This window comes from Pogoniulus pusillus, chromosome 38, assembly GCF_015220805.1.
Source record: "Pogoniulus pusillus isolate bPogPus1 chromosome 38, bPogPus1.pri, whole genome shotgun sequence".
Lineage (NCBI taxonomy): Eukaryota > Metazoa > Chordata > Aves > Piciformes > Lybiidae > Pogoniulus > Pogoniulus pusillus.
In genome coordinates, this window is record NC_087301.1 from 260,284 (window position 1) to 285,432 (window position 25,149).

Consider the following 25,149-nt stretch of genomic DNA (forward strand, 5'->3'; position numbering starts at 1 on the left):
ATCGCCAGGCTCAGCCTTAATGCTGTGGGAAATGTATGAGATGGTAAACCCCTCCATTATCTGGGATTTAGGATGTTTGCTTTGCAGAACAAGGGATTAGAGAAGAGAAAGCAGAAATGACCATCTGTCTGCAGGAGGAGAAGGGTCCTGTGAATTTCAATTTCCATGCTCGTTTTCCCTAATCTGCTTGACTTCAGTTGATATCTTCTATCAGAGATGCTACCCCTGAGCCCCAAACGGCAGCAGAGAGCATTTTCCACTCGGGGAGGTTTTCCTCTACTTAGGTCTTTCCACCAAGGAGTTGCAAGGTGCCTGTAGAAAGCTTTGTTATTTGTCTGTTGCTGTTGGAGTTTCCCATTGTTCGCAGCCCCTTCTAATTTCTCAGGGCTGCCGGCACCTCCTGCCTGGGCAGAACGACAGCCGCGGGTGTGTGCCTGGGTTTGCGCTGTGCTCCAGCTCCTACTGAAGTGCAGTTGCCTCTGGGTGAAGTGACTCATGCTGTTGAACCTTATCACTGCACAGTGGTTGAGAGAGGGAGCGAGGAGTAATACTGGGTGCTTATATACTGCTGCTGTCAATTTGTGCAACGTGAGGGTGGCTCTAATGGCATTTGATGTCTCTCTGTAGAGCCTCTGTTCCTGGAGCATGAAGCTTTATGTTTGGTTTTGCTTTCTTTTTGCTTTAAATAAGCTCCCAGGCCTCGTGGCTGTAGAGAAGAAATCTGACAGTGTGTTAAAAGTACATCCTGCAGATTCATAATCCAGAAAGCTGAAAGCCCCAAGCTTAATAATTTTAAATCTCATTACTTTGAAGAGTAAATTATGTTTGCCTTAAACCAGCAGAGAGGCAGTACCTGCAAAGAGCCAGCAAAGAGCCTTGGCTCTGTGGTGATGGCACAGAGATGCTTAGAGTTTCAGTGCAGTCAAGTCCCCCTCTGCTCTGCCCTGGTGAGACCATGTCTGGAATTCTGCATCCAGTTTGGGACTCCCCAGTTCAAAAAAGGCAGGGATCTACTGGAGAGGGTCCAGCAAAGGGACTGGAACATCTCTGCTATGAAGAGTGAGACCCCTGTGGGAGTTAAATCTGGGGAAGAGAAGGCTGAGAGGAGATCTGATCAATGTCTCTAAAATATCTGAGGGATGGGTGTCAAGAGGAAGGGGCCAGGCTCTTTTCACCAGCACCCAGTAAGAGGACAAGGAATCATGAATACAAGCTTAATCCTAGGGTGTTCCACCTCAACATGGGGAGAAACTTCTTTGGTGTGAGGGTGCTGGGAGCAGGCTGCCCAGAGAGGTTGTGGAGCCTCCTTCTCTGGCGACTTTGAAAGCCAACTTGGATGTGTTCCTGTGTGCCCTGCCCTAGGTGACTGCTTTGGCAGGTGGATTGGACCTGATGCTCTCTGGAGGTCCTTCCCAACCCCTAACATCCTGAGACCCTGTGATCATTTGTCTTTGAACCCTTCCTTGCTCTCTTTCTTTGGTGGGTGAAATTGTGAAGATGAGAGCCTGCCTGTAGGAGCTTGGTTCTGGGTATCTCCAGCAAAGCAAAGAGACTGCTGGGCGCTGCTGAAACAGTCTGCAGTGCTGCTGCTGTGAGCCTGTGTTCTCCAGAGGTTCACAGATGCCTTCAGGATGAAGCACACAGCACAGATTGAGGTTCTCAGCCCTGTGCAAGCTGTCTTGCAGCATAGGAGTCTGAGATCTTCACCCCTTTTTTCCCGTTTGTCTTCTCTTTCTTCCTTTAACCTGAAACACACACCAGCACCTCCACTTAGCATCTCCTTGTTTACAGCAAGGTGAGTCCTATTTACAGTGCTGGGGAACTCATCAGGAGCTGCATTCTGCTCCTCATCATCTGTTTCTTCCCCATTTCAGAAAGCAATTAGCAGGCAGAGCATGTGAATAACAAAATGTGCTGGAAGGGGCTGTTCACCCGACTGTGCTGAGCAGGAACAGGGCTGCCTGTCAGCTGCTGCCAGCCACTGACAGCTCTGACACCAGGGTCCTGCAAGCAGAGATGCACTGCACTGGCAAGTCAGCAGAGAAGAAAGAGATCCACACGGAATAGCAACTGGACGCCAGGCTGCTTGAGGAGACTGTCCTGGAGCAGGGAGTGGCAGTTAGGGGCAGCAGACAGTGTAGAGCTTGGGTATCTCGTGCCAGATAGACTCATGGGTTCTGCACACAGGCTTGGAGCAGTGTCCTGAGCTGTCACTCTGACAAAGAAATCCTAGAGTCATAGATCCATGGAATGGGTTGGGTCAGAAGGGAGCTTAAAGGTCATCCAGTACCATGGCCAGGGACACCTTCCACTAAACCAGGTTAACCAAGGCCTCTCCCATAGGGGAGATGCTTCAGCCTCTATGGCCTCCTCTGGACTCTCTACAACAGCTCCATGTCCTTTTTGTGTTTGGCACAGAACGAGCAGAAAAAAATCCTTCAGTGTTGATTTCTGCTGCCCAAATGCAGCCAGAGCTGCTGGTGTGTGCCTGGTGTTTGACCCAGGGGAGAGCTCACAGAAGCAGGACGATGGAGTGGAGTTTCCTGGGTGTTCAGAAAGAAATCAGCTACAAATAGAAGCTGATGTTTTACTTCAGTGGCACAGGATGTCCCTGCCCATGGCAGGGGCTGGAGCTAAATGATCCGTGAGGTCCCTTCCAACCTGGACAACTTTGTGGTGTTTCCCTGTCCTGAGTTTGGATGCTGGATTCAATCAAGGAAGTGTGAGGCAGAGAGATTTTAGCCTGCTTGAGGTGAAAATGACTCTGCAAAGGTCTGTGCAAACATAAACACAGAACTGCTACAGACCTCTCCAGCATTCACACATTCACTCTTGCTCTCTGAGTGTGGACTCACTGTCTCCAACACTCAGCCTCTCCTCAAGATGTGTGGCTTGGGGAAAGGATGAGAAAACTCCTCTTGTGTTAGAAAAGAAGCATGATAAGGATTTTTGGGGCTGAAATTTGTGTTCTTTGTCCAGAGCTGTGCAAGCCTCAGATGAGAGAGGCAGAGCAGTGCCTGGCAGCTGGGAGACTTAGCTTTGGTTACTCACCCAGCCTGGGAGCAGGCTGCAGATTGAGAGCTTGTGCTTCTCGCTTCGTTTCACAGAGCTAGGTCTGGGCAATGAAATCAATTTTCTGCCAAGCACTCAGTGCCAGCACAGGCTTTGTTCAGGGGTAAGGAACAAACTCAAAGTGCTTTCTCCCTAGAGAGGGGAACCAAGCAAAGAAGGAGAGGATCCATGCTTCTGTGACCTGAGCTAGACTCTGGCAGGGGGTTGGACTCGATGATCTCTTTGGGTCCCTTCCAACCCCTGACATCCTGTGAGCCTTTGATCCTGTGAGAGGGATCAGCAGGCCCTTGGGAGCAACCCCTCTTCAGTCTTCCTGCAGGTCCTCTTCAGATATTGAAATGCTGGTCTGAGGTCTCCTCAGAGCCTTCTCTTCTCCAGGCTGAACAGCCCCAACTCTTTTGGCCTGTCCTTAAGGTCCCTTCCAACCCAAACCATTCTGTGATTCTGTGACCCAGAGCTTGCTCACAGGAAGGATATGGACTAGAGTGCAGCATTCCTAGGAGTGGCTGTGGGCAAAATCCTCCCTCAGTTAGCCCAGCTGTGTTTATGGCAGCAGCTTCCCTGGTGGGAGCAGTGCTGCACATCGTTGGGATCAGGAGCGATTCTCATCACAGGGCTGCTTCCCAGCGGAGCTCTCTGCTTCCTCCCCTCATTGCAAGGGAAAAATGTTATTCTTGTCTTGTCTGTTTGTTTCACAGCTGCTGGTGGAGGATGTTTGTGTGTATCAGAACTAATCAGGGCAATATTTAATTTACCTGAACAGACACCAGCTCCTGAACTGTCACAAGCAACAAAAACACAGCCTGGTGTCTGGAGGCTACAGCTTGCAAGCCTGAAGTGGAGTGTCCTAACCCACCAAGCCTCTGAGCCCTGCTGAGATCCTTTGTCTCAGACTGGCATTGACCAGCTGCATTCGATGGAACAGAGATGGGAGGAGAAACTGGGTCAGAGTCAAACATAGAGTCGTAGACATGTTTGGGTTGGGAAAGCCCTCTAAGGTCATGCAGTCCAACATCAACCCAATCTCACCATGGCCACTAAACCATGGCCCCCAGTGCCACACCTTTCTTGAACGCAACCAGGGATGGGGACTTCACCTCCCTGGGCAGCCTGTGCCAATCCCTGACCACTCTTGCACCAAAGAAATTGTTCCTCATCTCCAACCTAAACCTCCCCTGCTACAATTCCAGGCCATTTCCTCTCCTATCACCTGAGACTAGGGAGAAGAGACCAACCCCCACCTCACTGCAGCCTCCTTTCATGGAGCTGCAGAGAGCAACGAGGTGTGCCCTCAGCCTCCTCTTCTCCACACTAAACACTCCCAGCTCCCTCAGCTGCTCCTCCCCAGCCCTGTCCTCCAGACTCTTTCCCAGCTTTGTTGCCCTTCACTAGATCTGCTCTAGCCCCTCAATGTCCTCCTGGGAGTGAGAGGCCCAAAACTGAACCCAGGATTGGAGGTGCAGCCTCACCAGTGCCCAGTACAGGGGACACCATCCCTACCCTAGTCCTGCTGGCCACACCACTGCTGACCCAGGTCAGGCTGCTGGTGGCCTTCTGCGCTACCTGAGCACACTGTTGGCTCATCTGCTGCAATCTGTCAGCAACCACCCCAGGTCTTTCTCTGCTGAGCACATTCCAGGTTCTTTGCCCCAAGCCTTTAGTGCTGCATGGGGTTGGGTATTTATTTGTGTCTGAGGACACTTTGCAAGCATCTTCTGTGCCAGAGGAGCTCTGTGGCCCAAGGAAGAGTCCAGAGCCTGTTCCTGTCTCTGTCCTCACACATGTGTGACAGAAGCATCTCAGCAGCTGTGCCAAAGGCCTTTGAGAGTCAGCAACAAAGTGGTCATTTAGAAGTGAGATGTTTGTTGTTTCTCTGAGTGTGTCCTTTTGACATGCTGGGCTCAGCTCCTTGGCAGAGGATGCTGCTGGGTGCAAATGCTGTGCACAGGCTGCACGTCCTCAGCCCCAGCTCCTGAGGCTCAGCTCTGTGCTCCTCAGCCTGAGTGCACCTCTGTGTGTCTGTGCAGAGTCCAAACTCTCTGCTTTCTCCTGCCCCTGCCTGTGCCAGCAGTGTATGTCCCAAATGAGAATGCTTTATGTCCATCTGCTCCTGCAGGCACCAAAGTCACAGAATCATAGAATGGTTTGGGTTGGAAGGGACCTTAAAGCTCATCCAGTTCCAACTCCCTGACATGGGCAGGGACCCCTCACATTAGAACAGGGTGCTCAAAGCCTCCTCCAGCCTGGCTTTAAATACTTCCAGGGATGAGGTGCCCACAGCTTTTCTGGACAGCCTGTTCCAGTGTCTCAGCACCCTCACTCTAAAGAACTGTTTCTTAATGTCCAGCCTAAATCTCCCCTGCTCTAGATTCAAACCACTACTCCTCCTCCTGGCACTCCCAGCCCTTGTCAGAAATCCCTCCCCAGCTCTCTTATAGCCCCTTCAGGTACTGGAAGGCTGCTCTAAGGTTTCCCTGGAGCCTTCTCTTCTCCAGGAGGTTCTCCATCCCTCTGACCATTTTTGTGGCCTCCTCTGTACCTACTCCAACAGATCCATGTCCTTCTTGTGCTGGGGGGCCAAGGGCCAGGTACTGGAGTCCTTCAGGATCCAGTCAGGGTTTGAGCTGTGTTCTTCCTGCGAGCATTGGGCAGTCTGCATTGCAGTGTGTCGACAGCGGGAGCAAGTCCTGAGCTCACTTCTGGCTGCTCTGCTTTAACAGGTTTGCCTCTCTATTTCCAGATGGGAATGACTAGCTGGGAAGCAAGGGAGGGAAGAGGAAAGAAGGGTCAGTGATAAGCAAGGGTTACATCTCTGCCTGAGAAAAGGCTGTCTGGTGAGTTGGTAGCCATTGGAAGAGCACTGTTCAAATGCAGCCTCTCAGAAAGGCCAACTCAGCTCTGCCATCCATGGGTTTGCAGCCTCTGAGATGGATGAGGTCTGTCCTCTGCTTCCACAAGAAACAATTTGCTTACAGGGCAAGGCTGTCAGACCTGCATGGACACTGCCAGCTTGGCAGGTCTGCAGAATGAAGCTTTTGTTGGGTTTGTATTCCTGGCTTCTTCCTTCAGCCAAGTGGCCCTGCTTGAGCTGCAGGCTTTGTTCTGAGGAGCTCCAAAGACAGATCCTGTTCTCTCCTGGCAGCCAGTCCTGGTGGATGCTACAACTACCTGAAGGGTGGTTGTGGCCAGGAGGAGGTTGCTCTCTTCTCTCAGGTGGCCAGCTCCAGAACAAGAGGACACAGCCTCAGGCTGCGCCAGGGGAAATTTCGGCTCAAGGTGAGGAGAAAGTTCTTCACTGAGAGAGTCATTGGGCACTGGAATGGGCTGCCTGGGGAGGTGGTGGAGTCGTCGTCCCTGGGGCAGTTCAAGGCAAGGTTGGATGTGGCACTTGGTGCCATGGTCTAGCCTTGGGCACTGTGGTAAAGGGTTGGACTTGATGATCTGTGAGGTCTCTTCCAACCTTGGTGATACTGTGATGCTGCATGTGTTTGGCAGTGTTCTGGGTGGGGTGGCTTGGAGCAGGAACAGGCACTGCAAAGGTGGCTTTGCTTCAGCCTCCACACAGGATCAAAGCCTGAGCCCCCCCCTTACCTGCTGTCGTGGTTTAACCCCAGCTGGCAGCCAAGCATCGGGCAGCTGCTTGCCCACTATTCCACTCCAGCCCTGGTGGGATGGGAGGAGAACCAAAGACAGGTAAAACTTGAGAGCTGAGCTAAGAACAGTTTAATAATTTAAATGAAATTAAGTATAATAATAACAAGAAGATGACAACAAAAAGGGAGTGAAATAAAGCCCCAGGCAGACAAGTGATGCTTAATAAGTCACTCACCAACCGCCGACTGGGCGCTGGGGACTGCCAGTCCCCCAGAAGCAATCAGCCCTCCCCTCCAACTGGACATGGTGGTGGACAACCTTGTAATGTGGTATGGAATAGATTGGGTAGATTGAAGATTAGCAAATGTTTCTTCACTACAAGAGGGGTCAGGGACTGGAACAGGCTGTCCAGGGAGGTGGTGGAGTCCCCCTTGATGGAGGTATTCAACAGAAGAGTGGATGTGGCACTTCAGCACATGGTTTAGTGCCCACGGTGGCATTGGGCTGATGTTTGGACTGGATGACCTTAGAGGCCTTTTTCAACCAAAGCAGTTCTTGGATCAGCTGTCCTGGCTGTGTCCCCTCCCAGCTTCTTCTGCCCCAGAAGCTGAGGAATCTCTGCCTTAGTAAGACCAGTGCTCAGCAGCAACTCCACCATCAGTCTGCTACCAACATTATTGCAGTGCTAAATGCCAAGCACAGCTCTGTACCAGCTACTGGGAAGGAAATCAGCTCCATCCCAGACAGAACCAAGACAGCTGAGAATTTGTTTGGGGAGTGACTCATTCTGCTATTCTACCACCTAATGCTGCCTGCAGGAGTATCCTGCTCGTGGCATCTTGGACTCCTCACTCACATTGGTCCAACAACAATTCGTAATTGAAGTTGCTTTGCCTTTGCTGCTTGCTGAGCTAATGAGCTGATCACAAAGAGAAGCAGGAGGATCCACTGGGAAAAGTCAGATTTTTCACAGCATTGCCAGAATGCTAAAGCTTGACCTGGTCTAGGTTGTGGCATCATTTTTAACCAGGTGAGATCAAACACCAAGAGCTGTGCATCTGCTGGCTGTAGGAAATGAATGTCTCTGTGCTGCTGGAGCCTAGGGCTCAGAAATAATGACCTGGTGAGAGGTACACCAAAAGAGTGCCTGGCAAGGTCATGATAACAATTACAGGAGAGTTATAAAAGCAATTAAATATTCACAGCATCTCATTCCTTTTTGAGGGTGGAGAGATCCCATTTAAGACAGGAGCAGAGGTCATGCTACAGGAAGATCAGCGCATTTGGTGTGGCAGATGATGGATTCCCTGACTTGAGCAGGGGGAGCCTTCTTTTTGTCTGTGTTCAGGGCAGTGCAGGAGGAAGAATCAGCAGATTAGCACAGAATCACAGCAACATGCAGGTTGGCAAAGCCCCTTAGGATCACCAAGTCCAACCTAGAACCCTACTCTACAAGATTCACCTTAAACCATATCCCCAAGCACCACATTCAAATGACCCTTAAGCACATCCAGGGGCAGTGACTCCACCACCCTGGGCAGCTCATTCCAGTCCCTGACCAGAAGAAGAGGCCTTCCCTTTACACCTGCTCTGAGAGCTGCAAGGGCAGGAGCTGTAGAATCATCCACTCACTAAGGCTAGAAAAGACCTCTAAGATCATCGAGTCCAATCTTCTACCTAACACCTCCACAACCACTAGGCCGTGTCCCAAAGTGCCACATAATCGCTTGCTTTGAACACCTCCAGGGATAGAGACTCCACCACCTCCCTGGGCAGTCTGTTCCAATCCTTGACCACTCTTGCTGCAAAGAAATTGTTCCTAGTGTCCAACCTAAACCTCCCCTGGTGTAGCTTGAGGCCATCACCACTCGTCCTGTCATTAGTTACTTGGGAAAAGGAGCTGCAGGACCTCCTTGTGCTGTGGAGGGGAAGCAAACATCTGCACTGAATCCCAGTGCAGACTGCTGTGGAAATATTTTGCCGCCACCCCCTGGAGCTGCAGGACCTCCTTGTGCTGTGGAGGGGAAGCAAATATCTGCACTGAATCCCAGTGCAGACTCCTGTGGAAATATTTTGCCGCCACCCCCTGGACGTGTTCAAGGCCAGGATGGGTGAGGCCTTGAGCAACCTGGGCTAGTGGGAGGTGTCCCTGCCCATGGCAGGGGGTTGGAACTGGATGATCTTTAATGTCCCTTCCAACCCAATCCATGCTGTGATTCTGTGATCCCCAAGGTGGTAGCAGTTGTCTAGGGAGAGAGCAGCAGCAGCATTCTGGAGCTCTCAGCATCTCTAGTGGGAGTTGCACATCCTCTGTGGCTTGGACACCTACCTAATCCTGCCTCGGCAGTGCCTCTCCACTCCTGGGCTGGATCAAGTGGCTTGGGAAGATTCCTACCAGTAGAGGCTTTATCTGCGGCGCTGCAGGCTTGCTCCTTCAGCTCTGCCAAAGGGTCTGTAGCCTGCATCTTCTACCGTGCAAAAGCAGCACTCTGCTGCCAAGGTGATGGAATAACTGCAGTCGATGGCCTCTGTGTGTGCAAAGCCCTGCAGAGTTTGAAATGGAAGCAGAAACACAGCCCTCCTCTAGCTGCTGCTTTCCAATTCACAAGGGGACTTCTGAGCCTTGATAAGGAAGTGTGTGTCCCGAGCTCACAGACAGCTTGCTGGTGCATTAACTGGTGTAGCTGGTGTCTGCAGTGCAGGATGGATCACCAGGCACTGGGAGAGTCTGTGTGTGTGAGCCTTCTGCTCTCCAAACTGAACAGCCCCAACTCCTTCAGTCCCTCCTCACAGCAGAGCAGCTCCAGCCCTCTGCTCATCCTTGTGGCCCTTCTCTGGGCACCTTCCAGCACCTCCATAGCCCTCCTGTAACAGGGGCTCCAGAACTGGATGCAGTACTCCAGTACCTCATGAAGGTTCAGCAAGGATAAGTGTAGAGTCCTGCACCTGAGGAGGAACAGCACCATGGCCTAGGACAGGTTAGGGGCTGACCTGCTGCAAAGCAGCTCCATGGGGAAGCACCCTGGAGTCTTAATGGACAGTAAGTTCTCCATGGGACACCAATGTGCTCTTGTGGCCAAGAATGCCAATGGTCTCCTGGGATGCCTTGGAAAGAATGTGGCCAGCAGGCCAGGAGAGGCTCTTCTCCCCTGTTCTGCTCTAATGAGGCCATAGCTGGAGTATTGTGTCCAGTTCTGGGCTCCCCAGTCGAGGAGGGACAAGGATATGGTGGAAAGTGCCCAACAGATGCTCTGAGGATGCTGAAGGGACTGGAACAGCTGTGTGAGGAGGAAAGGCTGAGAGCCCTGGGGCTGGTTAGTCTGGAGTTGAGAAGGCTAGAGAGGATCTTATTAACACCTACAAACATCTGAAGGGTGTGAGGCAAGAAGAAGAAAGGGCCAGGCACTTTTCAGTGATGTCCTGTGCTAGGACAAGAGGCAATGGACTCCAACTGGAACCCAAGAAGTTCTGTCGCTGCTGCTGTCGTCGCGCTGGGGGGACTGGCGGAAGACTTCCTGCTAACCCCACACTGCTTTCATTTAGTTCCCTGATTCCAGCAGGATGCTTCACTCCCTCCTTGCTGCTAGCTCTGATGGGGCTTTTGCTGCGCAGCAATCTCACCTTTGCTGCCAGAGCTGCTGGTAGGGCTGGGCTGGGCCGGGCCAGGCAGTGTAATTAGAGTTTGCTCAGACAAAGGCGCTCGGTGAGGAGCTGCAGCGTCGCCGAATCCGCAAGGGGCACAATTAACTGATAAGAGTAAACTAATTGTTATTCATATTAAATTAGGGCACAGGTGATTTGGAAAATCTATAGACACTCCCATATGCTTTGCCGTTTTTGCATTGCAGATTATGGGTTTATAAGGCCCTTCTGGGATTTGGATTATGGAGGCAGAGTCTGGAGCTGTAGCTAAACTGAACATACTCTTTCCTGATTAACTACATGATGAAAACATAAATGTGCACATCAGAGGATTTATCACTGTGTTTGCATACTAATTCCTCCTGCCCAGGCGTGAGCACAATGCTTCTGTACAAATCCAAGTGGTTCTGGGGAGTGGCAGCTGGGAAAACCCTGCTGGGGTGATGCCATTCCCATGTTGGCCATGTAAGGGTCTCCAGTCAGAGGTTTCTAGCAGGGAAGAGGGTGACCATGAGCCAGCGATGTGTCCTGGTGGCCAACGAGGCCAAGAGCATCCTAGGTGCAGCAAGTAGAGTGTGGCCAGCAGGGCAATGGAGGTTCTCATCCCCCTCTACTCTGGCCTGGTGAGGCCATGTCTGTAATACTGTGTCCACTTCTGGCTCTCCAGTTCAAGCAGAACAGAGGTTTGGTGGAGAGCAAAGGGCTACAAAGGTGCTGAGGGGGCAGGAACAGCTCTGTGAGGAGGAGGGGTGTAAAAGAGCTCTGAAATGAATATTTATAAACAGGGCACACCAGAAAAAGAGTCTAAATTGCTTATGTGATCTTGGGACATCTGAGATGCTGTGATTATTTACGTGCCTCTGTGCCTTGCTTTATCAGTCCATTGTGCTGCAGTCCCAGAGTGGCACAGGCTGCTCATGCAGGAACTTCTCTCTCTGTAAGATCCGAAGCTGCCTGGCAGGGCAGAGGTAGAAGATGTGAGGCCATCCAGGCAGGGAATGGGGCAGAGCATGCATCGGTATGTGGCTACCATGATAAGGGAGAGGCTGAGGGAGCTGGGGATGGGTAGTGTGAGGAAGAGGAGGCTGAGGGGTGACCTCACTGCTGTCTACAGCTACCTGAAGGGAAACTGTGGAGAGGCTGCTGCTGGGCTCTGCTCACAGGTAGCTGGAGACAGAGCAAGGGGGAATGGCCTCAAGCTGAGGCTGGGGAGGTTTAGATTGGACATTAGGAAAGAGTTTTTCCTGGAGAGAGTGTTCAGGGCCTGGAATGAGCTGCCCAGGGAGGTGCTGGAGTCACCAACCCTGGATATGTTTCAGGGTGGTTTGGGTGTGGTGCAGGGTTCTAGGTTGGACTTGGTGCTCCTGAGGGGCTTTGCCAGCCTGCATGGGTCTGTGACTCTGTGAAATGTCTCCAGTGGAGGCTGTGAGGCTGATGGAACATCTGTGTGATAGGGGAAGACTGAGAGCCCTGGGGCTGCTCAGCCTGGAGAAGAGAAGGCTGAGAGGAGATCTGACCAATGTTTAGAAATACCTGTAGGGTGGGGGGCAAGAAGAAAGGGCCAGGTTCTTTCTGGTGGTGTGCTGTGATAAGGCAAGGGACAATGGACACAAACTGCAACCCAGAAGGTTCCACCTCAGCATGGGGAGAATCACAGTATCACCAAGGTTGGAAGAGACCTCATAGATCATCAAGTCCAACTCTTTACCACAGAGCTCAAGGCTAGGCCGTGGCACCAAGTGCCACGTCCAATCCTGCCTTGAACAGCTCCAGGGACAGTGACTCCACCACCATCCCGGGCAGCCCATTCCAGTGTCCAGTGACTCTCTCAGTGAAGAACTTTCTCCTCACCTCAAGCCTAAATCTCCCCTGGCGTAGCTTGAGGCTGTGTCCTCTTGTTCTGGTGCTGGCCACCTGAGAGAAGAGAGCAACCTCCTCCTGGCCACAACCACCCTTCAGGTAGTTGTAGAAGCTTCTTTGCTGTGAGGTGCTGGAGCCCTGGAGCCAGCTGCCCAGAGAGCTGTGGAGTTTCCTTCTCTGTACACTTTCAAGACCCATCTGGATGTGTTCTGTGTCACCTGCTGTAAGTGACCCTGCTTTGGACTCAGTGATCTCCAGAGGTCTCTGCCAATCCTTACCGTTCTGTGGCTCTGCGAGGTGCAGGCATTCAACTTGGATGTGCTGATAACTCTGAGCCCTAAACCCCAGAAAAGTTCTGTGACCTCTGTTATCTGCAAGTACCCATTGGAGATGTCTCACTTAACATACCAAGAGACCCAGCACTGATTGCAGTGGTGCCTGCAGGTTCTTGCTCCCTCTCCTCTGTTCTGGTCTCAAGCTGTGGCACCAAGAGCACAGCCCAGAGTTTATGCCCTGTGTATGGAGGGTTGGGTGGCTCCATGACAAGGCAGTGTGGAGAGCTGGGTGGCTCTTTGTGTTTGCTTGCTAACAGGGTGCTTCCCAATAAATTACCCTCCAGAGAGCAGTTGGGTCTGGGTGATTCAGCACCGGCTGGGTTGCTCTGGTCTCGGAACAATTTCAGCCTTGGACCTTGGCCAAGAGAACGACCAGGAGGTCGTACAGAGGGAGGCTGTAGCTGGACAGGGAGTCCAGGGGTTATTGAATCACTCCTGCCAGCTCCCAGCGATTTCCTTTAGATGTTCTCCTGAGTCAGGTTTACCTGCAATGGCTCTTTAGCACATGAAGAGTTTCTTCCACAGCCTGGGGCTGGTTAGGCAGGAGAAGAGAAGGCAGAGAGGAGATCTGATCAATGCATTCAAATATCTGAGGGGTGGGTGTCATGGCTGGGGCAAATCTCGTTTGGGTGCTCAGCAGCAATAAGCCAAGGAGCAGTGGATACAAACTGCAACAGAGAAGGTTTCACCTCAATATGAGCAGAAACTTCCTTACAGTGAGGGTAACAGAGCCCTGGAGCAGGCTGCCCAGAGAGGCTCTGGAGTCTCCTTCTCTGGAGACTTTCCAAACCCACCTGGATGCCTTCCTGTGTGAACTACCCTGAGGGGTCCTTCTTGGCAGGGGGGGATTGGACTCGGTGATCTCTGGAGGTCCCTTCCAGCCTCTAGAGTTGTGTGGTTCTGTGGCCTCAAGCAGCACCACTGTCCCGAGGAGCTCCTCTGCTTCCCTGGGCCCTCAGCGGGTGCAGCCTCTGCTAGTCTGGGCAGCGCAGCGAAGAGAGGTGCTGTGCCGAGCCGAGGTGTGCCAAGAGGTGTGCTGTGCCAAGCCGAGCTGTCTTCTCTGGAGGGAGCGCCAGCGGTGCGATGCCAGCCTGGGGCGGAGCTCGTTCCTCGTTTGAAGGGGAGAGCACCACCTGCTGCTGGATCACCAGGGCTTGAATTCTGCTCTCCCCGAGGCTTGCCCTGACCAGTTCCTAAATGCATTTTGCATCTACCTGTGAAGCACCCTGAGGGCATACTGAATCCACACCTCGGGGTGTGCAGATGTCCTCCATGCATGCAGGGGAGCTGGGGGGAGCCAGCTGCAGACAGGCAGTGCTGCCAGGGCAGGGGTTAGCTCTGGCATTTGGCTTCTGTGTGAATCTGAGAATCTCAGAGTTGGGTTGGGTGGAAAAGACCTGTAAGACCATCGAGTCCAACCATCAACCTAAGACCACCACTGCCTGAAACCACATCCTGAAGTGCCTTGTCCATATGTCTCTTGCACACGTTCAGGGATGGTGACTCCACACCTCCCTGGGCAGCCTGTAAAGGAGTTTTCCCCCATACCCGATCTGTTGGCCTCTCTTTGCCCCTTGGACAGTAACTCTGGGGCTGGTGGGTGCTTGCTGGAGGATCCTTCTGTCCAACATGCGTATGTCAGCCAGAGCAGGAGCAAAGTTCTGTTCCAAACAGTGGAGCTTAAACTGAGCACCGTAAATAAGCTGAGGGGCTTTGTTGCATGGAAAGGTGATGAGTGGTTAGTTTGGTCTGTGGTTATGAGCAGCTACTGCTCATTCCTCCTGTGGGAAGAAGGGGAATCACAGAATCATGGAATGCATTGGTTGGAAGGGACCCCCAAAGGCCATCTTGTCCCTGCTCGGTGGAGGGAGATTGGACATGTCCAGCTAGATCAGGCTGTTCAAGACCCCAGCAAGTCTGACCTGGAATGTCTCAAGCATACCCTTGGGGCACATGTTCCAGCTTTTCACTATCCAATTGTCTTAGGCTGCCAAAGCAGCAAACGGAGATGTTTTTCTCTGTAGCCTCTCCAAAAGTCTTAGGTCCCTCTCACCTGCAAACAAACAAAGCCCTTTCCCTTCCTAGTGTCAGGCTTGGCTCTGAAGAGCTCCTTTCAAAGCCTGGCCCATCTCTTTCCTTGGCCTGCTTTGCAGATAGCTGTATCTCGATTCTAGCTGCACAGGGGTTTGATGATTGCAGCCCAGCCTACAAACTCAGGAAGCTCCCAGGGAGCCCGAGGTTACCTGTGGCCAGAAAGAAGACAGCTGCTGGAGGGAGTTCTTTACAGTGAGAGTGGTGAAATGCTGGAATGGGTTGTCCAGAGATGTGGGTTTGAGACCTGGAGAAGGCTCTGGGGTGACCTTAGAGAAGCATTTCAGTATCTGAAGGGGACCTACAGGAGAGCTGGGGAGGGGCTGTTCAGAAGGGCCTGTGGGGGTAGGATGAGGGCAGTGATTTGAAACAGGAGCAGGGGAGGAAGTTCTGTACAATGAAGGTGGTGAGGGAAGTGATTCAGGTTGCCCAGAGAGGTAGCTGAGAACCCATCTCTAGAGACATTCCAGGTCAGGCTTCATGGGGCCCTGAGCAACCTGCTCTGGTCGGAGATGTCCCTGCTGCCTGCAGGGGGGTTGAACAAGATGATCTTTGAGTGTCCCTTCCAACCCAATGCAATCTGTAACTCATGGCTGGGGTAGCAGGGGAGGCAGCCAGCCAGGTGGGCTGGGGAATTGAGGGCTGCTCTAGCAGCCCAGCACCGTGCCTGTGCCTGCCCCTGCCCTCTGGAACATACCCTGCAGTGTGCTGAGGCTTTGCCCTCCTGCTCACCCCTTTGCCCTGTGCTGCCCCAGCTAACGAGGCTATTGTTCAGCTAGGGAGAGGCTTCACTCGTGTCTGTGCCTGGCTGCAGCGGCTCCAAGCAGAGATCCTCCTGACAGTGCCAGATGGTGAGCTGCGAGCAGGGGGATGAGGGGGAAAGGGAGCTGCAGCTCTGCCACCTCCTGGGAAAGGGAAAGGGAAGAAAAGCAGCCTGGTGGGAGTGTGTCTGCCCCTGCTCTGCTGCTGTGCCTGGCTTCCGAGTCTGAAACTGGGAGACAGAGCACAGTCAGGGAGGCAAGGAGCAGGCTCTGGCACGGCTGGGGCAGACAGAGCACATCAGGCTGTGAGCATCTAGCTGAGGTTTTGGTGTGCCTCCAGTCCTGTGGTAATCAACCTTACGTAAACCCAGCCAGGAGCAGAGCATTAATATTTAAAGGTATTGAGTGTCTGCTGGGTCCTCCAGAAGGGTATCTCTGTGTGTGTGTGTGACTGCGTGCACGCTCAGGGCTTTGTTTTCCTTTGACAGTGCCTTCTTGTGTGGTGGTGTGTGTTTTACTCGGGGTGTTCTGTGCTATAATAAGAAGGGGGAGGGAGGGTGGAAATGCTGCTCTGTTTATATATGCTGCTGTCAACAGCCCTGCTGCCTGCTTCAGACTGGAATTCTCTGGAGCGCCCTGGAGTCCAGGCAAACAGCCTAACCCCCTGTGTCCTGAGGTCCTCCGGGAGGGTCATCAAGCACTGGAGAGGCTGCCCAGGGAAGCGATGGAAAAGGGCAACAAAGCTGGGGAAGGGTTTGGAGAACAGGGCTGGAGGAGACTGGGGGGGTTAGTGTGGAGGAGGTTGAGAGGAGACCTCATTGCTCTCTGCAGCTCCCTGCAAGGTTACAGTGAGGTGGGGGTTGGGCTCCTCCCTAGTCTCAGGTGATAGGCGAGGAAATGGCCTGAAACTGTGCCAGGGGAGGGTTAGGTTGGAGATGAGGGAGATTTCTTTGCTGCAGAAGTGGTCAGGACTTGGAACAGGTTGCCCAGGGAGATGGTGGAGTCCCCATCCCTGGAGGTGTTGAAGAAGCCTGTGGCCATGGCACTGTGGGACAGGGTTTAGTGATCTTGGTGGTGTTGGGTTGATGTTGGACTCAGTGATCTCAGAGGGCATTTCTAACTGCAACAATTCTATGATTCTATGATTTAAAGGCTGTGTGTGGTGCTTAAGGACATGGTTTAGTGGCAGAGTCTTAGTGGTGGGATTGTGAGCTTCAGAGAAGTGGTTGGACTTGATCTCAAAGGTATCTTGACAGCTCTGTAATTCTTTAATTGCCTGAGCCCCTTCTCCCGTACCCCTCTTGCTGGAAGGTTTGCCCTCTCCTGGAATCTGGCTCTGGCAAATGTGGCACACTCAGTGCCCAACATGCAAACAAGTTGCTCTGATGAGGGTCAAAGGGACAACCTTGGAAACGTCAGAGCAGCAATCTTTGCGCCGTTGTTCCGCTGCTGATCACTGAGAGGAGCTCTGAGTGAGTCAGGCTGGAATCGTTAGTTGGGAGGGCAGAGCAAGGGTGCAGCAATGACTCTCTGTATGTGTCTGTGTCCCTCCTGAGCTTCATTGATGCTTGTCCCACTGCCATTCACCTTTGAGAGTCCTCAGAGACACGGATGCAAGGCTGAGCCTGAAAGGTTACTGCTCACCCATCATCTTTCCCAGTCTCAGGTGCAGCACATCTCCTCCCCCTGCCCTCTGAGGCTTTAGCTTTCCATTTGGTGGCAGGAGCATTTTGATGTCTCTTCCCCTTGCTTTCCCCTCTCTTGCCTGGCCCTGAAATAGTTAATGAATGTGCCCTTTCCTATCTCTTGCAATAGGCCCCCAGGGACATTTCCTTCTCGTCCATCTCCTGAATGCCATCCCAGCAGGTGGCTTGGGACATGCTGGAAGAATGCTGAGTCTGAACCAGCCTCTTGATGTAAGTGGACGTTAAGCATCTCTAATAAACTGAGGGTTCAGTGAAACCCTCGGCACAGCTGAGCTGGCACATAGCTCCCAGGCAGGTAGCTTTGGAGCTGATCTCTCCCTAGGTGCTTGCAGAAAAAGAGAGCAAGGACAAAACCAGGCCACGTTGCCTTTGATGGCAAGAAGTGCCTCGTTCTGCAGAGGAGGTGGCAGAGCAGAGGCTAGCCCAGCTGAGCTGCCTCTGGCTGTGCATGAGGCACTCTGCACTGCCAGACCTCCTACATCATCGTCATCAGCTGTGTCCAGCTCTGGTGCCTCCAGCACAAGAAGCAAGTAGAACTGTTGGAGTGAGTGCAGAGGAGGCCATGAAGATGATCAGAGGATTGGAGAATCTCCCCTACAGGGACAGGCTGAGAGAGTTGGGATTGTTCAGCTTGGAGAAAAGAAGGCTCCAGGGAGACCCTAGAGCTGCCTGCCAGTACCTGAAGGGGCTGCAAGAGAGCTGGGGAGGGACTTTGGACAAGGGCTTGGAGTGACAGGATGAGGGACAATGGCTTTGAGGGAAATCCCCTGGAAGAGGGGAGAATGAGATGAGATGAGATGAGATGAGATGAGATGAGATGAGATGAGATGAGATGAGATGAGATGAGATGAGATGAGATGAGATGAGATGAGATGAGGAAGAAATTCCTGAGAGACACGGGCACAGACTGCCCAGGGAGGCTGTGGCTGCTCCCACCCTGGAAGTGTTCAAGGCCAGGTTGGATGAGACCTTGAGCAGCCTGTGCTGGTGGGAGGTGTCTCTGCCCATGGCAAGATTGTCTTTGAGGTTCCTCCCAACCCAAACCATTCTATGAATCTATGAATCCTTCCTCTTTCACAGAGTAGGTGCAGTGTTGAGGGGAGAGGCTGTTCCAAAGCCCCTCCTTTTGAGCACCTCTTTCTGTGTACAGGCCTTCAGCACAGTCCTGGAGGTGTCACCTCCCTGGTTTGTCCAGGGCAGAGCTTGCCAGTGTCAGCAAAGCTCAATGCACAGAATCACAGATTGGAGGAGACCCTCAAAGGTCATCTTGTCCAAAACCCACCTGAGGCAGCAGCTTGGTGCCCGCTTTGCTTTGCACTGTGATGGTGCAGCTTGGGTTTGTCAGTTTGGCTTGATGCTTGCTAACTTGTGGGTGATGTTTTGAGTTCCAGCAGACATCTCTGCTGCCACGATGTTAAAACAGGTCTGAGTGCTCTAGGTCTGAAACAAGAGCCCAGTGAAGATGCTGGGAATCAGTGGTGAAGATCACTGAGGCTGCTCCACAGTGCAGCCCTCAGCTCCCTGAGCACGGAAGCCTTCCAGAGGAGCTGTAAGGTTGTGTTTTTCCTTTGTTGTTCCCCCTCTGGTAAAGCACAAAGAGATCTGTCTATGCCTACAGGTTACCATGGCGCTGTAACCTTACCAGATCTGGAAGAGGGGGTGTAACAAGGGACTAGCTGGAGCTGTGGATCTGGTTCATGCCCACTGTGGAAGAGTGGTGGTGTGTGTGGGGAGCTGACCAGGCTAGAAGCAGGGGAGCAGGCAGCCGTGGCAGGACAGGTAGAAAGCAGCTTGCCCCAACCCCAGGACTGACTTTTGGCTCATGTTAAGCTGTCCAGCTGCGGGTGTGACATTCAGAGACACAGGTACCATGGAGTTCAGCCAGCTCAGAGAGATCGGCTGCTGAGCATGAGTCAGCCCTGCCTGGGTTAACTGTTAAAGGGCAGTATCAGCAGATAGCGTCTTTGCTCCTCAGTCCCTTCCAGCCCTGTGACCTCCAGGCAGTCCCCAGAGGGAAAGGAGTATCCCTGGGGTCCTGCTGCATTGTTAGAGGTCACAGAAGTGCCTTGTCTGCCCACTGGGCTTGGTGCAGTTGAGTACGTTAGAGGCAGCACTAGTCACACCCAGAGCCTTCATCCCATGAGGAAGGTACATTCCTGCTGGCCTTTACCCAGTGCCAGGACCCTCAGGCAGCTGCCAGGGAGGAGGTGGGGGACGCCTTGCTGCTTGGGTAGGGCTGGCTAAGTGCAGCCACGGAAAGACATGGTGCCAGGTAGAGGGGGAGCTGCGTGGATCTAAAGAGTGCTGCCCACTGCTTGCAAAGCCCAAGGGGGCACTCGGCTCGGGAGCCATCACTCTGGACATGCAGGCATGCAGGGTGAGGAGGGGGGGGTGCCGAGAGCTGAAGTGTGGATGTAGAGGGCTGGAGGGGAACCTTGCATTCCCCCTGGCATATAGTCACTGCTTTCCCTCGGAGCTGCTGAGCCTCCTCTCCAGCCAGACCCTTCCCTCGCACCCAGCCCTTCCCAGCCCCACGCTTTCCCTTCCCTTGCTGAGCTAGGAGAGCATCTCCCCAAGCCTGCGGCTGGCGGTGCCGCGGAGTGAGTGGAGCAGGAACCAATTCCTTGAGGGGCCATCGCGAAGCCTTCCCTGCCTTTTCCTCCCGTCGCAGGGAGAAGTGCCCCTGCCCGGCTGGAATAAATTGGTACAGACCATTAGCAGCGCAGGTCCTCCTCTGGCAGGGGGGAGGGAAGGGGCTGTCGGCACCGCTCTGGATACAAAGCAGCCAGCCACGCTCTGCCTTCTTCCTCCCGCACCCTCTTGGCCTCCTCCTCCTCCCTGTTTGCACACTCCCTCCCTCTTTCACTCGCTTTCTTTCCCTCAGCGCCACGCTGCAGAGGCAGACCTGGGGATCCGGAGGTCCACAGAGGCAGTGGAGGAGGAAGGAGCTCTCCAACGCTTCTCCTGGGCAGCGGAACGAGGAGGCAGAGGCAGCGCAGGAGAGGCTTGGCTGCTGCTGCCGCGGATTAAGGAAGAATGCACAGAGGGGAAAAAACAAACCCAAACAACAGCAAATAAAATAAAATAAATAAATCCGGACCCGACAGACGAGGAAAAAGGAAGGAGAGGAGGAGGAGGACGTTGCTGCGGGGAGCCCACGCCGGTGGCTGAAGAGCGGCTGTGAATCGTGCCTCTGTTCCCAGGGATTAGAGCATGAATGGGAGCAGCTTCACAGCCGCGATGGAGAGCAAAAGCGGCTCAGGCTCTAGGAACAAGGTAACCCCTTCCTCTTGCAGCCATGGCAGGGCTGAGCCCAGTAGGACAGAAGCCTTTCTGCACGGGCTGGGTGCGTGGGGGTGTGCGGGCAGGCGGCGGGAGGATGCGAGAGGCTGTTCTGCCCCTCCCAGCGGGTTCTAAGAATGCAGAATGGGTCCCGGGGGCTGCTGTCTTGGGCACTGCTTTATTTCACCACCGCTACCCTCTCCTTTCGGGCTGGGAGCCCGAGGACAAGCACCAAGCTGCTTTGCCTGGGGAGGGCTGGCTGGGGTTGGGGGAGGGCTGCCTGTGCCTCGCCTCCAGGAGCACTGCGCTTCCAGCCTTGTCCTCCCAACCTGCACCTGCTCCGGGCTCTGCTCCTGCGCTTGCCGTGGCTCTGGGGAGGCTGTGTGGGGACTACAGTGGCCCTGCACCCTTCCAGCCCACCCTGCATCCCTGCAGAGAAGCAGGAGGGTGGTGAGAGCAGCAGAGTTGCTTTGCTCTTCCCTTGGTCGTCATCTGCCTTTTCACAACAGAAAGGGAAGGGATTTAGGAGAAGGGGGAACTGAAATCCCTTTCATTCGTGCCAGCAGTGCTGAGAGCCAACTTTGAGGCTGCTTAAAGGGAAAAGCTTTCTGAGTGGCTATCTTCTGGTGGAATAGGAGGTGGCTAAGCCATGCTTTGCCATCTGAGGAGTGATCTCTGTGTCATATTATGTTGTGGGAGTGGGTGGGGATAAAGAATAGTGTTTATGGGGAGAAAGTCCATTGCAGTCAATGAATCTGTCCATAAATTATGCTTTCCTTTTCTCTGCTGGGCCTCTCTCTGACTCTGTTCCTTGATCTGTGACCCTGAAGCTGTTAATTTCTCTCAGTCAGACTGAAAAGCACAACTCCAGATAGTACTGGAATGTAGCTCAGCCCAGGTGTTTGGGAAAGAGCTGAGGAGAAGCTGATGTTCTCTGCTGTGGAGCCCATATCCGGTTAATCCCAGCAAGCAGAGGTCTTGCCTGAGTGTCCCTCACTACCTTTGTCATGTTCTCTGCTCTGTTCTGTGCTGCCCATCAGCCCTTCTCCCCTTGCCTCTGTGAGCTTCTTGGTGGGCTTTGGCATGGGGTTAGGAAGCATTTGCTTTGGCTCCTTGGGTAATAAGTAGTCACAAACTCCTCCACTTATGGGCACACAGCCCATAAAGTCACAAGCCTCAGTGTGCCATCACTGATGTAAGAGTTTGTGTGCATATCAAAGGAGCTTATGGCCAGTCTTGGGGGCTGAAAGAGGCCATTCAGTCTGTTGTACTTATCTACTGCATGTGTGTGTGTACTTACCTAAGTTGCTGGTGCCCCTCAACACCCAGAGTGAGGAGTCACCAGCTCGTGCAGATGAGTGAGGTTGGGTTTGGTTTTGTGTGCCCATAAACACGGAAGGAAGGCTGAGTGAATGTACAGGGCAGCTTCAGGCTGTTCTTTGGGTTCATGAGTAACCCCTGCTCACATGAAGAGAGTCTCCTAAGTCACCTTGCTTGCCTTGTTCTGTAGTTAGTCCTGCTCTGTGCTTGGATCAGCAGCGTGGATGAGTTGGCCAAGATCTGGCCACGAGATTAAAGTGTTTGGGCTTGCTGCTTGGCTTACCCAACAGAGCTGGGATCAAGAAGATGCAGGGAAATGGGAGGCACTTGGGAAAAGAGGCCAAAATATCTTCTTCCTGTACGTAGCACTCAACTCTATTTTCTGTGTCAGCTCCAAAGCACTGAGGGATATGGAAGATGTGGTGAAGGAACTGAGTAATTAGACAGAGAAAAAAAAGGTATTTTTCCCAGGAGAGTGAATTCTGTGATGGGGTCAAAGAGCTTTGGAAATAACCAAAGCCAGCAGGACAGTGGATGCTAGCAGCGTGGGAAGCTGCCTGATGAACAGGTTTGTAGTCCTGGTTGAATAGGTATGGGAATATGAAAAACAGGGGAAGAGAAATGAAATGGATGTTGTTGGCTCTGGGTGCTTGCCCATCTCACACAGCTGAGTTATAAATCCCTCCTGGCACCCTCCCCTGGGTAGTCCTGGTGGAACACTGTCAGCTTCTGCACAGCACTGTGAACTTGGAGTCAGAGGGCAATGCAGGAACAGCTTCAGTGAGAGCTGCCTCCCTCCGAGCCAGGCTGAGCCAAGAAAGGTGCAGAGGAGGGGACCCAAGGCTCACATCATTTTGATTCTCTAGGACAGCAAAGTGAGAGGGCATCCACAGAGGTGATGGAGGGAGGAGAGGGGGAGAGGTTTCCCACTTGTTAGTTGGCATTGCAGAGTTTCCAGAGCCATGGAGGTCATGGAGACTGGATGCAGAGTGGGGATGGTGCCCCAGGCCTGGGAGGGGACTGCCGCCTGGTGTGCTTCGCAGACCTGACGCAGTGCCCCTGGGGTGAGCGATTCTGTTCTCCTGAGGCTTTGTCCTTGCTGGGACAGTACCTCACAGAGCTCCATCAGGCTCCAGCAATTCCTGGCTTTGCTCTTTCCTCACAGAACCCCAGAATGCCAGGTTGGAAGGGACCTCAGGGATCATTTGATCCAACCTTCCTAAGTGACAGTAGAGTCGATATGAGCTGGCCCAGCACCTTGTCAAGCCGTCTTAGAACTGCCCAATGGAATCCACCACTTCCCTTAGGAGAAGCAGTGGAAAAGCAGCAAGAGGCAGAACGATGCTGCCGAACCCACAGCGTTGATCTGCCTCTTGCTGTTCCTCACCCTGCAGTCGGGCACCTGCCAAGGCAGGAGGAGCAGGCAGCTCCCCAGCGTGCAGACCCTGGCTGCTCACAACTGCTGCACCTTTCTGACCTGCAGCTGGGAGGGCTGCCCTGAGCTGCCCAAACAGGCTTCCAGGAGCAAAGTGTGAGCACAGGCTCTGCCCTCATGTGCAGTTGGCTTCTCGGGGTCAGGGGAATGCTTTCTGAGAGGAAACCAGCACAGCTACCCCTTTCATCTCCAGCACCCTCCTGTTGCAGCAGCACAAGCCCTGGGAAATGAAAGGAACAGACTTCTGAGGGACACCAGGGCAAATGCTGCAGTTCGTGCTGCGGTGGCTCATGGAGACCTGCCTTTTGCAGTGCCTTTGCCCTCCCCTGCCCTTGCTCTGTTTCTGCTAGGTCAAAGGAGGAAAACAAGAGTTGTGCCCAAGCAGTTTTTGGTTTTTTTTTCTTCTTCAAACAAACCCCAGTGGGCAGAGTTGAACCCCGAGGACAGCAGGGGGTGGTCCTTTCTTGCATCACTGCCTTTTGTCTTGCGGGGGTGAGGCGTGCCAGAGGCTGCCTGGCTTCCAGGGCTGCTTTTCACATGGGCTTAGCAGCAGCATCTCTGAGTTCTGGGCATGCAGCAAGCCTTGGTCAGCAGCTTTTGCTGTGGGTGATGCCCTCTGTGGCTTTCTCACCCTCCACTCTTTCCTGCAGCCATCCTTTGCTTGCTGTAGCCGTGAACAGTTAGGTGGGCTGGAGCTGCAAGGTGGAAATGTGGTGGGAGGTACATTTGGTGTGGCTTCAGCCCACTCAAAGGCAAAACATCTTCTAGAAGCAATGCCACCTGAGAGGCCCTCTGCAAGTGTCTTTCTCCTGGGTCCTTGTTCTCCAAGGAGCTATTCTGCTGGGGCAGGTCCAGAGAAGGACAGCAAAGCTGGGGAAGGGTCTGGAGAAGAGGGCTGGGAAGGAGCAGCTGAGAGAGCTGGCGGGGGTTTAGCCTGGAGTAGAAGAAGTTGAGGGGAGACCTCATCACACTCTACAGCTCCCTGAAGGAGGTTGCAGTGAGGTGGGCGTTGGTCTTCTCTCTCTAGTATCAGGTGATAGAAGGAGAGGAAATGTCCTGAAACTGCTCCAGGGGAGGGTTAGGTTGGAGATGAGGAACAATTTCTTTGCTGCAGGAGTGGTCAAGGATTGGTAGAAGCTACCCAGGGAGGTGGTGGAGTCCCCGTCCCTGGAGGTGTTCAGGTCTGGAGTCTGAGGACAGATTTACCTTTTTCTCCAGCTGTTTGGGTTTGGGTTGGCAAGTTGACACGAGGGCTGGCTTCACCTTCAGAAGCTAGTGAGGGCTTTGCTGAGTAAAGATGTCAGGGTGTGGCCAGTAATTAATCTTCCTCTCTTGATCTAGACGCGTGGACCACCCCCAGGTGCTCTAAGTAATGCATCTTGTTAGTCACTCCTGAACATATCCTCCCCCAGCTTTTAACGGGGGCTCCACGCCTCCAGGGAACACTGAGAGCTCGCAGGGAATCACAGAGCAGTTCACTCTGGGGAGCAGATCCCAGCATCTTGCACTGCTCATGGCTTTATCCCACAAACTGACTCAGTTTAGTCCTCCTCCTCCTTTTGGCCTTCTCTGTCTGTGGCTGTGATGGTTGTACCAAGTGGCACCTCCAAGAGAACGTCGTTCACAGGCTCATCACTTGACTCCTGCACAGCAAGGGCAGCCTGGGGGTCCCTGCACTGTGCCTGGAGCACACCTGCTCAAGCAGCCTTGCAAGCCCTTGTTTCCCATCCTGGCCAGTGTTTGGAAGTGTCTCCTTTCCCTTCTACAGCTGTGTGCAGATCATAGATTCATCAAATGGCTTAGGTGAGAAGAGACATTAAAGCTCATCGAGTTCCAGCCCCCTGCCGTGGGCAGGGACGCCTCCCACCTGCACAGGGTGCTCAAGACCTCATCCAGCCTGGCCTTGAACACCTCCAGAGAAATGACATCCACAACCTCCCTGGGCAACCTGTGCCAGGCTCTCCCCACCTTCACTCTCAACAATTTCTTCCTCATCTCCACTCTCACTTTCCCCTCTCCCAGCTCAAAGCCATTGTCTCTCATCCTGTCAC

General features: G+C 53.3%; 1 protein-coding gene across 7 annotated transcripts in view; it reads left to right on the plus strand.

Annotated features, from left to right (window-relative positions):
* B3GAT1 (beta-1,3-glucuronyltransferase 1) overlaps positions 1 to 25,149 on the plus strand; it is an 87,724-nt gene that overhangs the window by 21,685 nt on the left and 40,890 nt on the right. For 4 of the 7 annotated variants that reach the window (XM_064173083.1, XM_064173084.1, XM_064173077.1 and 1 more), the window contains 2 exons: positions 17,171 to 17,271; positions 19,946 to 20,337. The gene's annotated coding sequence lies outside the window, so the exon portion shown is untranslated. The other 3 variants (XM_064173082.1, XM_064173078.1, XM_064173079.1) reach the window with 3 other exon arrangements.